Source organism: Tenrec ecaudatus, chromosome 14 (genome assembly GCF_050624435.1).
Source record: "Tenrec ecaudatus isolate mTenEca1 chromosome 14, mTenEca1.hap1, whole genome shotgun sequence".
NCBI classification, from domain to species: domain Eukaryota; kingdom Metazoa; phylum Chordata; class Mammalia; order Afrosoricida; family Tenrecidae; genus Tenrec; species Tenrec ecaudatus.
In genome coordinates this window covers 47800937-47816231 of record NC_134543.1, presented here as the reverse complement: position 1 = coordinate 47816231, position 15295 = coordinate 47800937, and the positions used below count along the sequence as shown (strand labels likewise).

General features: G+C 38.0%; 2 protein-coding genes across 2 annotated transcripts in view; one reads left to right on the top strand and one right to left on the bottom strand.

Moving 5' to 3' along the window:
• The window catches only part of AP5M1 (adaptor related protein complex 5 subunit mu 1), a 29267-nt gene extending 22412 nt beyond the window's left edge, over positions 1-6855 (top strand). The window contains exon 9 of the mRNA XM_075531824.1: positions 17-6855. The gene's annotated coding sequence lies outside the window, so the exon portion shown is untranslated. The remainder of the gene's footprint in view (positions 1-16) is intronic.
• EXOC5 (exocyst complex component 5) overlaps positions 1-15295 on the bottom strand; it is a 171062-nt gene that overhangs the window by 78925 nt on the left and 76842 nt on the right. The gene's annotated exons all lie outside the window — the stretch shown is intronic.

Genomic DNA, 15295 nt, shown 5'->3' with positions numbered 1-15295 from the left:
GATTTGACATTTCTAGACACCAGAGGAAAACTCGAGATGCGTCCTGGAAGAATGTCGGGTGCTGAAGCACCTGATGCCATCTGTTGCCATGCCATCCGAACATCACGCTGCAGAACTAAACCAACTTGCGTTTTCACCCCATGGAGATCAGCTGAGCACGCTTTTGATTTTGTCTAGAAATCTGTCACTTCAGGATAATTTCTGAGGACAAAGTCTGTTTCCCGTTTGGTAGGTGACCAGTTTAATGTCTTCCCTGTGTCTGGGAACTCCTTGGTGTAATTAGCGCCCTTTGAACTCCACAACTAATCCTGAGCTATTTTGTATTCCTGACTCATCTTTAAGGCCGGACCTTTTCTTTTCTTCAGAGTCGCTGCCCCAGCTACAGAAGAAGCAGCTGCATTTCAAAGGGATTCCGATTCCAGAAGCTTAATCGTGATTGACACGTTCTTCTTCTAAGCTATAAGACACTCTAAGAGTCCTTTCTTGGGTTAAAACTTCAATCATTTCCTAAAAAATTATCTCACTATGGATTTTATTCATTTTCTTTGATGACTCTGCTTTGCATTATTTAAAATTGAAAGATGCTTTGGTTTGCCCTGAATATGAGCAACTATGCCCGGTATAAGATCGGATGGTGTCGAACCGGCTGGATACAGAGTTGCTGACTTCTTTCTTTGTAGTGCGAAAATATGATGAGGAAGTCTGATGTCTATCATATGGGTGATTGTTGCTGATAAACCCAAAAGGCTAAGGGTGGGGGAAAGGGTTGAATTTCTGAAAACTCAAGAGAAGGTGTTTGGCTTATGGTTCTGCGGTGTTTGCAACTTTTTAAAGTCAGCAGCGTAGTAGTAAACACCCTAACAGGTAGGCCGTAGATACTTTCTAAATAATCACTTTGATTGGCAACTTCACAGCACGTAGCCTTGTTGGAAATTCTTAGTGGCGTTAACTTGTTTAAAAATATTATTTTGAAAAAAAATATTATTTTGATTAAACATGATTAGTGTGTTCCACAAAATTATTTAACCTTTTCAGTGAAAGATTACTTTAGGTGACATCTGTTTAGTATTTCTAATCAGTTAAAATTATAGTTTATATACATTGCACAAGTGATTGTCTTTCTAATACTGACATGCATGGTAAAAACTTCCAATGTTTCCATTCCAATTTTTGTTATGATATTTCAGAATACAGGCAGTCACAGGCTCGGGCAGCAGCCCTGCGATGAGGCAGGTAGGTACAATGCTCACCCAGAGCCTCTGCAGGGGCTGCCGTGGCCACCACAGAATGGTACTTTCTAAGACAAAGGTCAAAAAAAGGATGTTAATAAACAGTCCTCAGGTTTAAGGGACTTTTTTAGGATTACATCTTAAATTCCAACAAATCAGATTTAGGAGTTACTGAAAGTGAAATTGATCCATCCCTCATCCAAACTTTGCAATACTTTCCTGTTCTGACATCATTTAGATAGTTAGCTGTATTATCAGATTAGAAGCCATTGTGCCAGACTGCTGAAAGGAAAGGGAGGCGAAAAGCTAAACAGAGGATGAATTCTGAACCTTTTAACCTGGCTGAAGTACGTTGGTCCCTGTTATGCAAATACCTTCAATCCTCCGCTAAGTTCAGTGGAAATAATTTTCTTGAATGACAGGTTTATTCAGCAAGGATTCGGTTGGTGATTAATCCCCCTTTGATCTAGGCTATTTCCCTTAACTACCAGCTCCCTCGTTCTGACAAAGTGCAACTGAGATTAGGGAGCTCACTAGAACACTAGCAGGGTGTGCGTCTATTCTGTAGAACCTTTTAAAGCAAGGGCAAAGAATGCAATTTATTTTCAGTATTTGCAGATGTAAAGTCCTTTGTGCTAAGTTAGAAAGTCAATTGAATACCAAATGTAGTTTATTTCTTACGTAATAGAGCAAACATCGCTCTTTGCTCCTCCTAACAATGATTATAGGAAACATGGACTACATTCTGACTATAGCTTCTCTCTTTGTTTCCTGTACAAGAGTGCGCGCTTCTTGGCCCCAAGGTAGCCCATAAATCATGCAGTGAGCATGGCCACGTAGGTTGGGGAAAATGCTTCTGTCTCAGGACACTGCATGAGGCCTCTCCCGCCCCATTCAAAGTCATGCTCTGTGGATAAGAAACCCAGTTGGGAAAAATGTAATAACACAATTATTCATGTAAGATTTCTGATTCTGAAGTTTCATTTGTTAGCTTTACCCTTCCTTGAAGAAAGGGAGCTTTGTTAAATTCCCGTTGTTAATGCATTTACTTTCAGGGTGAGATGTTTTGTGATCCTAAACCACCCCCCCAAACCTTTCTTTTATGAAAGGTAAATTGTACCATTGCTGAAATTCTTGAAATTTCAGTAACTTTTTTTTGCATTATCAAAATAACCATTTTCCAGATTATTCTTATTTTCTCATTAATCTGGGCAACCTCTTCCATAGTTTTAAACTTTAATATGTCCTATGGATATATTTTTCACAATATATTGAGGGGGAAGAAGATCAATGCTTTTGTTCCTGGCTAGATTTCTCAGATAATTTGCTTATAAAAACTTGACTAACACCATTGTAAGTGTCTTACCGTATAAGATTTCAAATTGGACTTGTTCCTAAAGTCTGTGTTAGGAGAACGTAAAGCTTTTAGAGCTTCGGCTTTTATTAAGGACCCATGCTTTGTTCTACGGCCCAAACTGTTCAGATGCTTTATCGGGGTTAATGAGTCAGTTTGCAATTTGCTTGTAGATTTTTTTTTCTTATACTATTTTTTTCCTCTCAAACTTCTTGTGATCTAATTGATAAATTGAAACAGTGGCTCAAATAAGTACATCTCTAATTGATGTTGATGCTAATCCAACCTTTCTAGTTTCAGTTTAAAAAATGAAATGATTCATAAATATCTTTTGATAGTACAAAAAACACAACAAAATTGAGGATCAGATATATATCAGACCAGATATGGAGGATCAGGATACAATATTTATAGCTGTTGCTAAGTAAATCATGGTTTCAGTACTCCATTCAGTAAATAGTTAATAAAATATTGTAGTATATTTTAGAGAGTACAATGAGAATGTTTATATAAACCATTTATTTATATACATGCAGCACATGCTAGTGTATCTGACTTGGTTGATGTCCCCTAAAACATTTTAGTATATCAGAGGAAGAAGAATATTTGAAAGTTAAAAATTCAAACATCTTCCTCCCAAAAGCAATGTTAATTAAGAACCTGTAACGGAAAATTCATTAAAGTGGAAGTTGCCCAAGAATCCATGAAGGTAGTCTTACAGAATGGTTATTACTCTCATAATCTGACGGCTTGTCAACTATTTTTTAATTTTATGGATGTGATAATATTGTCAAGTAGCCTGGGGCAGCAGATGCCCCATTTGTAACATAAATTGACTGTGTTCGAAGCAGCTTTCTTTCTTAAAGGCCCCGACCTGTCTGTGTAATTGATTGCAGTATGATGGTAATGAATTAATGCAGAGACACTTACAGACTGGTAGATCCCTAAAGATGTAAACCACCTGCTGAATTGCTTTTCCATGAGGTCCTGAAAATATGGATATGCAATAATTCATCAACCATCTAAAGTCAAAGTGTATGCAGCCTTTAAATGGCTTCCTTTAAATTGTACTTTCTGTGGAAAGTTGTTTAGTACACTTCAAATCAAAATGAAAAAGAAATCATTTCTGTTCTTAAAAATGTTTACTTTCTCCTTCAAGGGACTTGAGTGCCCTCTGCAGGTTGAAAGGAGAATAATAAATTATTTAAAAACCCTGTAATGCCTCCGTCCCCCTGTTAAAAACAGCATGATTACATACATTCTCAAAAAAGTGAATTACTCTATATTGTTCACACTGTTGTTCAAACTATTCTTTTACCAATGAAGTAGAAATTGGGTTCATTCGTGTGTGTGTGTGTGTTCTCATACATAACTAACTGGTTTTACAGTTGTACGTAGTATGGAAATGTGTGCCGTAGAACGGTCTAGATCACTTAGCTAGGACTCTTACATGCTGGGACTGTCGGTGCACATTTCTTTCACAAACCAGAGATTAGGAAAACATTTAGCTATATTGACATTTAATGAAGATGTGAAGACTAGCTTATTTCCTATTTTTAAAAATTGTAATGCATTTACATAAACCATTATTATTTCAGTATACATCTTGGAAAATTGCATGGGAGTGCAATTCTTTTGTATATTGTTGATAACTGTATCAACATCAGACTTTTTGGGCTTTTTTTTTTTTTTAACGTTGAACCGCTAACCCTTTCTCCTTACTGTTGCTTAGGCCCACTAGCTAAAAAGAGCCTTTCTGTTTGAAGAACACACAGCAGAACTGCCCTTGCCATCGTGCGAAAGCGGGTGAGTCGCTCACTGGATGCACTCATGCTTTCTCAAAGGCTGTAGCATGCGCGTTCGTGAAGGATATCACCATTCATTTCGTGTCTGAAACTAGACCTGCAGTGCTGGTGGCACTTCTGGTTCAATTAACTTGGGGAAGCTGCCGGGGAAACACCAGAACAAGAATGGCTGGATCAAATTAATAGAAACAGATCTTTTTGCAAGCAGCATAATGACCCTGATCATCAACCTTGAAAAGTAAACTAGAACAAGCAAATTGCTGTTGAAGAATTCTTTGAGCTCTCGGCTGTTGCCTACTCTCCTAGTCATGGCTCTGCCAGCGGCAGTGAAAACATGCGCTCCGTTTTGCAGTGACAAAGGAAACGTGATTAAAGTGAGTGTTTACATTGTACGTATTGAAGTGTTCAAAGAATGTTTGTTGCATCTTCAAGCAACCTGCTGTTCTTCAGTGCAGTGATGATAAAAATGAATTGCTATACATTTTAGAAGAATAGCTGCTATTTTGCAGTGTTTTTCAACTTTTTTACTTCAAAATATTCAAGTGTCGAGCTTATAAATACCTTCTTGAAGTTTTTTTTCATCTCAAGGAAACACCCCCCATTAAAGTTCTCCTTTTTTGCCTGAATTTACCTTCCAATGACTTCCAAATGTTTTATGTAACTTTCTCTCTGGAAACTGTAGTGTAAGAAATAAGGTGGGGCGTAAACGAAAGGCTTAAAACAATTGGGAAGTTAGTGAAGTGTGCAGGTGACTGCATACGATGCGCTTTGGGGAAATATCTGGAAGTGATTCTGACTTGGAAGCCACTTGGACTACCTCCTGAAATCGAAATTGAAAGTCACCTGGAGCGTAACTCTGTAGAGTTGATTCTGTCTCAGAGAGACCCTAGAGGTCACATTGGGGGCTTCCTAAGGCTGTACATCTTTGTGGAGCAGAAAGCACCATCTCCCTCTTTTGAAGAGGTGCTGCTGCTGGCTTGAAAACTGCTGACCTTGTGCTTAACCAGCATGATGTGGAAACCACCAGGCCCCCTTAATTGAACCAAGAGGCACATCAGCTTAGCCACTTAGAAATTCACTAAATATTATGTGTACTGGTAAAACAGACAAAATTAAGGACTTCTTATCTGTCTACCATGAGCGATCTAAATCACATTTGTATGTTAAAAGTAGGGTTGTCCTCAGTTGCTGTCGCCTCCATTCTGGCTCATGGCAGCTCTGTGTGTGCAGAGTAAAAGTGCACCTCAAGGTTTTCAAGGCTGCCAGTTTGGTTCCCAAGGTGACTCTAGGTAGGCTTGAACTTCCATCCTTTTAACTCATAGTCAAGTGCTTAAACATTAGTACCGTACCATACAGGAGCTTTTAGGGGTAGTAGAAGAATGCTACTTAGCAGATAAAAATGCCATATTTTACTTGGTCTCTTAGCAAGTACCATCAAATACAAATCCAACAATCTGCAATCTTTTACAGATTGACTAATTTTTTCAAGAACTATTTTCATCTCCTGGTTATATTTTCAGTCTTCCTCTACATTCAGCCTAAAACTCATTACAATTAACCAAGAATAGCCCATGCCATAGAATATTGAGACCTTATTAGCCAGACATTTTATTTACTATCTCAATATCACATACAGAGTAGTATAAATTTAAAGGCCAGAAGGATCCAAAACAATTATTCAGTATTTATGACTACTGTATAAGCTTATCTTGTAAATGAATATTGGAATCTTTACATAAATGTTTCACATATATGTCTTTTACATGGTGGTGACTTTCCCTTCTATTTAATTGTATTCAGTGGTTTTGGTTTTTTTTAATCAAGAATGGGTATTGAATTTTATCAAATGCCTTTTTTCATCAATTAATATAATCATGTTTCAAATTTTTTATTTTGTATAAGAGTTGTAAGAGTCCCCAATTAAATGATCTTTTAATTTAAAATTTTTTTAAATTTTGTTGGCTAGAATTTTGTTGAAAATCGTGATGTCTACTTTCATCAGGGATATTGGTCTATACTTTCCAATTTTGGTGACGTCTTTTCCTGGCTTAGATACCAGGGTTATATTTGCTTCATAAAATGAGCCTGTTAGTATATTGTCTGTTTCTATATGGCAAAATAGTTCATGTAAGATTGGTGTTAACTGTTCGCTATAAGCTTGTTAGAATGCCCTGGTCAAGCTATCTGGTCCCGGACTTTTTGATGTTGAGAATTTTTTTTTAATGACCAGATGTATTTCTTCTTGTGTTATAGGCTTATTGAGATTTTCTACATCAGTCTGTATTAATTTAGTAGGTAATGCCTACCCAATTTCTAGAAATGTATCCCTTCTAGATTTTCAAAGTTGTTGGAATACAATTTTTCATAAAACACGTTTTTTTATCTGTTCTGTTGTAATGTAAGAATACTGAGTCTGTAAACACCGTTAAGACATGGACAAATATGACAAAATAATAATTTATAAATTATCAAGGGCTCATGAGGGAAGGGGGAGCGGGGAGGGAGGGGGAAAATAAAGAGGACCTGATGCGGAGGGCTTAAGTGGAGAGCAAATGCTTTGAGAGTGATTAGGGCAAAGAATGTACAGATGTGCTTTATACAATTGATGTATGTATGGATTGTGATAAGAGTTGCATGATTCCCTAATAAAAGTTTTAAAAAAAATTTTTTAAGACATGGACAAAATTAGAGAACTTTATGCTTAGCAAAGTTGGTCAATCTCATAAAGATTTTGTGACACCATTATTATAAAGGAAAATATGAAAAATTGTTTCACACCAATGGATAAGACTTTAAAGACTTTGCTGATGGGAAGGAGAGGGAAAGGACAGGAAAACAAAATAAAAAATTTTTTTAAAAACCACTAAAACTGCTGAGCAATAAAGTTGAAATGGGGACCTTACTTAATTTTCCCGATTAGAATTCATATTTATGTTGAACTTTTATTGTATTCCTGTTATAAATCACTACTTAACTTTATTTTTAATTTTTAGCTTTAAAAATTATTAATTGGTAGTAAATATATTATTCCATAGTTCAATCACATCTAAGACATAAAACCATAGCTACCCAACAACAAAGAACAAGCAGTCCCTAATTCTGAATAATTCTAACTCCTGCAATGTATTAACACTATGATATAAAAGATGATCAATACATCTAGACAGCATTAATACAATAATTAGCCATTGGCAATAGTTTGGAAAACTTGGGGAAATACTTCACCAAGGAGAGAGGCATTAGCCAGACAGAGTAATATATCTCTTAGGTCTCTCTTTAGCAAACTAATTCCCTGAAACCTAACCGTCTGATATATTAGAAGGAGGGGAGAGGTTATATTAAGTATACACATACAAGAGAATGTTTTTAGCCTGAAAATGCTTGGGGTTTAAATATTTAAGATAAGTAAAACAACAAAAATGCAAGATGGCCTCGCATTGATTTATATTAGGTAGTGTTTCTCCCCCACCCACCCACCATACACCGAAACTGCAAAGAAGCTTAGCATTGATTCAATGAAGTAGTAAAATGTTGAGTGTGTAGTAAAGCAAATTGTCCTCCCACCTAAAACAACTGGGTGATGTTTGATTATGATTTTGTATATATGTATAAAAAGGCCAGTGTGCAAACAGTGATTCAGCCCACTCAGCACCAGTGGATTCTGGCCTCTGATTGCTCTCTCTAGCACTCCTGGGAGAATGTTATTTATGGAACTGGTCTTCAAATTCGGTACAGAACCTTGGCTCAGCCTCGTAGTTTGGCAGCAGCTGAAGCCTGCAGTTGCTGCCCGTCATCCCTTGCAGTTAAGCTTCAGTGAATCTTAAAACAGTTGGCATTCTTGTCTTAGAGATTCCCTTCTGGAACTCCCTCACCACAGTTTATAGGCTCCCCACTCTTTAGTGCCAGAGTCATATCTGATTTTGTTGTGTTATAATTTGGCCTGATACAATATGACTCTCTCTCCACCTCCATAAAGCCACAGCGTTCAGTGGTCCCAATACTGATGACGTGAAGTTGCCAGTATCCAAGAGTACAACTGATTATTTTGAGCATTTCATTAAACATGGAAGCCGGGTGGCATAGAGAAGTCACGCAGGCCTGATTTCAAATCCAAGCTCTGCCATTTACAAGCTAGGTGGTCCTGTGCAAGTGTCTCCCAGCTTCATAAAGTTATTGTGAGCATTGAGTGAGACCACGTTCTAAGTGCACAGGTATTCAATCAATATTCATTCTCTTTTATGTCAAAGAATGTAGAATGATCTTTTCATGCAATTTTTCTACCTATAATTAGACTGCTATGCCTTCAAATTGTCAAAATTATATAAATTGTCCATTTGACTTAGGGTTTGAATGCTCAGCTACATATTGCCGAAACACCTACTCAGTTTCTTGAATAGATCCTTGGGGTTAATAAAATGACTGTGGAGTCAAGTGGGTGTGTTTTATAAAAGTTTATTAAACTTTGACAATGTGACATTATTCATGAAAAAATACTAACTGAAAAGGTTAGAAAAACTAGTGATATTTGCCAAGAATGAGATTCTGTAAAAAAAAATACATATTCCTGTGTATATTTTATCTGGTGATTTCCATGTGTTACCATTTATTTTGGTTTTTTTTTAAAGTTACGCCGTTTTCTATGAAGAAGTAGTTCGTCTCCAAATCCGATCCTCGGATCTCCAAGGTCATTTCTACTCCCACGGTCATAATTGCCAACCACCAGCTCTCCCTCTTTGGGTGCAGCTTCCACATTCCAATCACCAGTGATTATAAATGCATTTTGATTGCATGTTTGTTCAAATTCAGACTGAAGAAGTTGATAGAATTCTTCCTATCATCATTGGCTTTAGTCAATTTGAATAATAACCGGTCTTCCTTATAGGTATATGGATATTATCTGATCAGAAACAGCATGGTACTTAAAGGTAGATATTGATATGTTCTTTTTGATGATAAACATGATGCTATTTCTCCAGAGTTTGTCATTCCCAACATAATAAACCACCTTCTTGTCCAACTCAAAATCCATTCCAACTCTCTAGTGCCTGAGATACTGATCTTTCTGTGTTCATTCAATGTTCGACAGTTTCCATGGGTGTTTACAGCTGTTTCTTCTCATTGTGAGTGGTGTCACGTCAACAAATGAAGATCCCCAAAGCCTTGCTCCATTCGCATGACTGAGGTCAACTCTACTTTGAAGAGGCAGCTCTTCCTAGTCCTGTTTGGAGTGATTTCCCCCGAGCAGCGCCTCTTCTGGTATTCTATCTAGTCATAGGTTTCCAGCGGCTCACCACTTAGAAGTGGACCTTCTCCTCTTTCTTCCTCTGTTTTAGTTTAGAAGCTCCAGTGACCTTCGTCCATCATGGGTGACCCTGCTGGTATTTGAAATATTGGTGGCATAGCTTCCAGCAACACACAGTCACCACATTACGGCAAAATGACAAATGAATGGTTGAGTAAGCAATGTTTCACTGCCAGTGAGTTGATTCCAACTCATAGTGACCCTATTTTAAAAAGATAAAAAACACTGCCATCGAGCTGATTCTGATTCATGGTGACCCTATAGGACAAGGTAGAACAGCCCTATCAGATTTTCTTGGCTGTAACTCAACAAGAGTAGAAGGCCTCGTCTTTCTCCTGCTAGGTGGTGGCTGGTGGTTTCAAACTGCTGACCTTACAGATTGCAATCCAATGAGCAGCCACTACTCTACCAGGGAGATAGCCAGTGGCAACTCTCATCCTAGGGTGAGGCAGACTGCAGTTCACATGCCAGGACTCTAAGAATGCATTGCGGCACCTCGGCGCCTTTGTCCTCATTGGTAAAATGGGAATCTTACCAAATAAAATCAGTGATAGTTAATGATGTGGGACTCCTTGGAGACGCTGTGGGTTTGATTCCAGACCACCACAATAGAGTGAGTCATGTGATTGTTCCGCAGTAAATATGAAAGTTATTTTTATAGTATACTATAGTCTCTTAAAGAGCCCTGATTGCAGAGTGGTTACGCATTGGGCTGCAATCCCCAAGGTTAGCAGTTCAAAACCACCAACTCTTGTGTGGGAGAAAGGGTTTTGTTTTTGTTGTTTTTTTATCCCGTAAATGCAGGGACAGTTTTCCCTGCTCTCTAGGGGCACTGTGAGTCTGAAATGACTCGACAGCTGTGAGGCCATGAGTCACTATTAAGTATGCAGTAAACTCAGCCACGGTCATCAGTAGATAATGGTTCCTAACAACCTCATACAGAGTTTCTGAAAATGTAAAATGTTATGCGGTCAGACAGCCTCATCTTCCTGCAGAGCAGCTGATAGGTTTGAACAGTCAAGCTAATTAATGGTTAGCAGCCTGGTGACATCATGGTTACATGTTGGGCTGTGACCCACAAGGTCAGCAGTTTGAAACCATGAGCCAATCCATGGGACAAAGACAGGGCCTTTCTACCGTGTAAAGAGTTACAGTCTCTGAAACTCGGGACAGATCTACCCTGTCTCACAGGGTTGCTGTCTTACAGGCATCGACTTGATGGCAGCAAGTTTGGTTGCTTTTTGTTTTGTTTTTTAAGTCTAACCCACAGCATTTTGAAAAGGTTTGAAATATTGTCAGAATGACTAAAATGCGAGACAGAAAAGCGAAGTAAACAAACATGCTGTGGTGGAAATGGTGCCAACAGACTTGTTGCCACAAACCTTCAATTAACAAACAAGCTAACATGCAGTCTGGGAAGCTCAGTAGCGCGAAGCACAACACGTTAAAACGCGCCTCTAAAACATAAAAGGAGACCTGCTGGAGCAGTGGAGATGTCGAGGGCTAACTGTAAGGTCCACAGTTCAAAACCATCAATCGCTATGTGAGAAAAATGGGGCTTTCTGCTTCTGTAAACAGTTAGAGTCTCAGCAATCCACACGGGCAGGTCCCCCGTGCTATGCTGTGAGTCAGCCTCACCTCGACGGCACTGAGTTAGGCTTTGGTTTAGTGTAACATGAAGGGTGTGGCGGTGATGTTCTTTCACTGTCCTGTGCTTGCTACTTGAAGAACAATCTGAGTCATCTCCATTTCTATAATGAATTATTAACTAGAAGTAAGCCATTTTACCTTCCCCTGTCTGGTACTGTGATAGAAAAAAATGGGAGGAAAACAAATGTCAAACCCCCATAGTTACTGTGACACGGCATGAGTATGTCAGGGGGAAAATTAGGCTTCTATTTTCACACCGGCTAATTTCTCCACTCAGAAAGCTCACTCGCACACATGTGAGCACAACTTTGCATCAAATACTTTCCTTTCTGCTTTGGTAACAGGGAGCCGAGAGCTGAAATGGACTGTTTTCACTGTATTATTCTGGCCTTGTTTTCCCTTTGCTTCCGTTTATCCATTTTCAGTCCATCATATGTGATGCCCTGTCCTGTTGTACTGACCTTGGTTAATTTTATATAATTGTATCTTCTCTGTTTGATTCACCCAATCATTTCTAGAATAGTGGGGAATTAGTATCTCATACATATAATGTCAATAATCCACCTCTCAGTAACGTTCTGGGCAAAATTTAGGAGAAAAACTGGGAGAAAAAAGCATTTTTTTCAAAATCATTTTATTGGGAGTTAATACAGAAATCCTATCATTCCATAGTTCAATCACATCAAGCAGCATTGTGCCATAATCAGTTTCAAAACATTATTTTCCTCCTTGAGCACCTTGACATCAGCTCCCTTTTACCACCCCCCACACTCACCCTACCCCCAATGATAGAAGAAAATTCAGTGCGAGCCTGGAGCTGGTTGCATCAGACCGTATCCTGGTGACTCCTAAATTTAAGATTGTGTTCTTATCCAAAGACAGCTAACTTTGTTATACTTTCAATCAGTGCTTTGCATAAACACCATGAGATGCCATTTGACTGTAAAGAAACGAAACTCACATCATGTGCAATTCTATTAATCCATGTATTCATCTGCATTCAAATTCTATTAATCCATGTATTCCATTAGTCCATATATTCAAATTCTATTAGTCCATGTATTCTTTCAGTTTAGTCACCTTTAGAGATAATTTTGATGATATTATTATAGGATTTGAATATTGAAAGTACCATAGATGCCAGTAGAATAAACAAATTTGTTAAAGAAGTAAAGTCAGTATGTTCCTTAGATGTGAGTATGGTAAGACTGTATTTCCAGTACCTTGGACATAATATCAGGAGAGCACAGTCCTGGAAAAGAACAGCATGCTGATGTGTTAATTTGAGTTCGCTAGAGAAGTAAAAACAGTGACACATATATATGAATATGTATAGGAAGAGATTTATATTTTTTAAATGACTCACACAGTTGTAGATGCAGGTAAATCCAGTCCAGTTCAAGTCTGTCCTGTCAAATGGTAGGCAGGAGGATTTTCCTGATTCATATAGCTGCAGGGGCTAATGAACCAGGAAGCAGGAGCATGAAGAAGGAGACCACGGGCTGGTAGATGCAGAGTCAGATGAATCCAAGCTCAGCAGTCCACTGGTGGCTCCTGGGATCAGCAGGCAAGTTGGCAGGCTCCATGTCTAGCAGACGTGACAAGTTTCCCATTGGGGTCTGTTTGAAAAGGAGTGGCCACACCTGCTAGGGGTCTATTCCAATTGCATCAAGGCTTTAACCCAGTCGAGGAACTTCACTCCAGCACAACTGCTGGTTGTTTGCAGAATTAATTACACTCTGTTAGACCCCATGATGGAGTTAATTACATTGTGGTAGAACACATCAGGAAGGATTATTGCCAAATTACCCAGAATACAGGTCCCGTCACGTTGACACAAAACCTAACTGTTCCACTTGGTCAAGTAGAGGGTTAACACAAAAAGGAAGATTCCCAATGAAATGGAGGGCAATAAAATGGGTTCAAACAAGACCAATCATGAGGATGCCATAGGACGGTGCAGTTTTGTCATATGCTTGTATATAACATTCTCACTCTCTGTTATATACATATTTATATAACACAACTACACGATACGTACATTCCTATTATGTCCAACTATTGATGCATTGGTACCCAACAACAACAACATCAAAACTTAAACAATAGGTGGAGGCATTCTCTTTGGACACGTCTTTAAGCACACCTGAAAAGGCACAGAAGGAAATGAATCTTAAAATAGCTTCCTCTTTTTAATTAGAAACCATTTTATCTAATGCAATCAACCACTTTACGTTCGTGAGTTCTTACATTGAAGAACTCAAATATTGGGAAGAATGCTCCACATGATTTGAAAGCCCCTCAAAAAGAAAAGGAGTTCCTAGAAAGAACTGGCACCATCGCAGAGCTGTTGAAAGAGGGATGTGGTTAACCAGAGAGAACTACTTTGAAGCTCAACGGCAAGTTCTGGTGTGTTTGTTTTAAATTAATTCCAATAATAGGCACACCCCATAAAATATAATCTTACATGTTACTAGGAAGCCAAAATATTTTCAATATCAGTGCTTATTGGAGTTCTGTTGGTTTACAGCATAAAGATAAAATTTTAAAATAAAAATAATAATTTGAGGGTCTTTTATAGCAAAGATCTATTTTGACAGGAAAATTACAGCAATTGTACCTGTAGTGTGTAGTCAAGGACTGGGACTGCTTAAAATGAAGGGAAAATAAGAGAGCATTTGTGCATGTGTTTTTCTTATTCAAATTTGGATATTCTATCAAGAGAAGCTAAAAATTATGTTTTACAGGTCATTCTCATTCTTATGACAATCTGGCGATTATTGGTATTTAATGTTAAATATTTCCTGACATTTTTACTTCAATTATTTTTAGCTACTCACCCACAAATGCAGCAAGGCTGACATAATTACCCCCTTTTAATTCACAAAAGGCATGGATTTACCTATTTGTTATAAGGCTTTTTATGCTAGCATGCTGCGACTGTGGCAAGACGACTCGGAACACACAGTAGGTAAAATAATATTGTACATTGCACAGCGACCCTAATAAATGAATGTTAATGTAACCAGTAAAGACAAAGTAATTACAATAATAAGAATTCTTATCTTTTAATGGAGTTAAAAATGGAACTCAAATTGGTCTTATGTAGCTCATTGGCTCACTAATCACTAGAAAAATCAGTCAAGGTGCAAGGCATGTTTGCAAAGCTGCAACTAGTTAGTACAGATCTTAGCAGAAGCTCTAGTTTCTTAGCAGTACAGATATTAGTGATCAGGAGAGTGTTTGACACCCAGAATGGATTATTTTTCAACACCTATCACTTCCAAAGGACAAAATTATTTTCAGTAATAATCATGAAAAGAAATAATGAAGGCCAGAAAAGATATGCAGCTCACCAAAATGTCTTTCATTTACTGAACATGTACATATGGATGTATGCCCATATATGTCAACACATATACAGTCATATAGATCACCAGGAACAAAATATAAAGATTCTCCATATGGGTGCATTGACAGCGATGCGTAATAACATCATAATAGCTGGTAAGTTTTAGTAAAACCAAATCATTGGCCACATGTACGCCTTGGACAACTAAATCATACCACTGATGTAGCGTTCTATTTTCTTGAATTATATGTTAGTCCCAAATAAGTTGTTATCCATAAAAAAGAAAGAAGCATTTAAACTTACTAAAAGGATTAATGTTTTAAAGAAAATGTATGCTTCTCAAATAAACACATTAGGCTGAGCACTGGTTCCCTCTTTTAAATGTTAAAACAGAATTGAAGTTAACTGGGGTTCTGTTTATTCCAATCTATGCTCCCTGTGCTACACTGTTCGTTCTGTATATCCTGCCTAAACACAGGAACACGTGTTTGGAGACAGAAATTGTCCTCAAAGTAAACTTTAACCTTTCTAAATGTTTACTTACTCTTGAACAGAGTGAACACAGCTGAATCTATATGTAGGGCCTAGGGGTGTGTGTGTTGG